Here is a 1,648-nt window from a genome sequence, read left to right as displayed (position 1 = left end):
AAAATATAATACCATTTACAATCGCTAAAAAGAAAATGCTTAGATGTACATCAAATCAAACGTGTATGAGACTCATGGTGAAAACCACAAAATACTTTTGAAAGAAATCAAACAATATCTAAATTAATGGAGAGAAATACCATATTTATGGATTGGACTACTGATCATAGTAAAGATGTCCATTTTCCCCAAATCAATATACAAGTTTAATGAAATTCCTATCAATATCCCATCAATATTTTTTGTAGGTATAGACGAGATTATTCTAAAATGTATAGGGAGAACATTGTCCATTTCTCCATCAGTCAAGAAGGACGCTAGTGTTGAGGAGAATAACTACCATGGCTTCCAGTGCTTTGAAAAAAGCCTAGACACGTGGCCTTCTGGCCAAGCGTCGGTGATTTCATATTGTTGGAGCATTCATTGTATCCCTGGGGGTTGCAGCTTTCTATAAGTTCGCTGTGGCTGAATCAGGAAAGAAGGCATATGCATATTTCTACAGAAATTATGATTCCATGAAAGATTTTGAGGAGATGAGGAAGACTGGTATCTTTCAGAGTGCAAAGTGATTTTGGAATGTAAAGAATTTGTTTGAGTTGAGTTCCATGGAAGTTTGTCACTCATGGACTTGTGTTCCTGAACTACGAAACATAAATATTTGGGCTAAGGAATAGTTTCTCTTGATAAATAAATAATTAAGAAATACCTGGAAAAAATAAAATAAAATGTATATGGAAAGGCAAAGTAACTAGAATAGCTAAAACAATTTTGGAAAAGAAGAATAAAGTGGGAGGAATCACTGTACCCAATCTAAAGAATTATCGTATAGCTACAGTAATCAAGCTACACAGTTCTGGCAAATGGAGAGATATATAGATCAATGGAACAGAATAGAGAATCCAGAAATAGCCCCATGCAATTCAATGGAAGAAGGATAGGAAAAAAAAACACAACAACAACTCTACCAACCAAAACTCACACTTTATACAAAAATTAATTCAAAATGATCACAGGTTTAAATAAAAAATTATAAAAACTTTTAGAAGATAACATAGAAGAAAATCTTGAGGACATAGGGCTCAGTGAAGAGTTCTAAGACATAACACCAAAAGCACATTGCATAAAAGAAAACAAATAGATAAATTGGACTTTATCAAAATTAAAAACTTTTGCTCTGTGAAAGATCCTGTTAAGAGGATGAAAAGATAAGCTACAGAGTGGGAGAAAATATTTGTAAACCATATATCTGACCAATGACTCTAATCTAGAATATATCCATAAAATAGTTTGTTTTCTTTAAAAAATAAACATGTGCTTACTAGACAACCCAGAAATTGCACTTCTGAGCATTTATCCCAGATGCATGAATTGCACTTCTGGGCATTTGTCCCAGATAAATGAAGGCTTATGTCCACAAGAAAACCTGTATGCAGTTGTTCACAGTAGTTTTATTTGTAGTAGCCAAAACCTGGAAACAACCACAATGTCCCTCAAAGAGGTGAATGGTTAAACAAAGTGTGGTACAGCCATATCCTGTGTAGTGTGTTAAATGGGCCCCCCTCAAAAAAAATATGTTCATATTCTAACTCCCAGACCTGTGAATGTGACCTTATTTGGAAAAGGGGTCTTTGCAGATGTGATTAAGTTA

General features: G+C 34.0%; 1 pseudogene; it reads left to right on the top strand.

Annotated features, from left to right (window-relative positions):
* The first annotated feature begins 341 nt into the window (after window positions 1-341).
* On the top strand, window positions 342-569 carry LOC147914089 (cytochrome c oxidase subunit 6C pseudogene; annotated as a pseudogene).
* The last annotated feature ends 1,079 nt before the right edge of the window (window positions 570-1,648 follow it).

Source organism: Ceratotherium simum, chromosome 22 (genome assembly GCF_057802395.1).
Source record: "Ceratotherium simum simum isolate JZ-2026a chromosome 22, ASM5780239v1, whole genome shotgun sequence".
NCBI classification, from domain to species: domain Eukaryota; kingdom Metazoa; phylum Chordata; class Mammalia; order Perissodactyla; family Rhinocerotidae; genus Ceratotherium; species Ceratotherium simum.
Note: the sequence above shows the minus strand (reverse complement) of the source record. Positions and strands in the feature narration are given on the sequence as shown.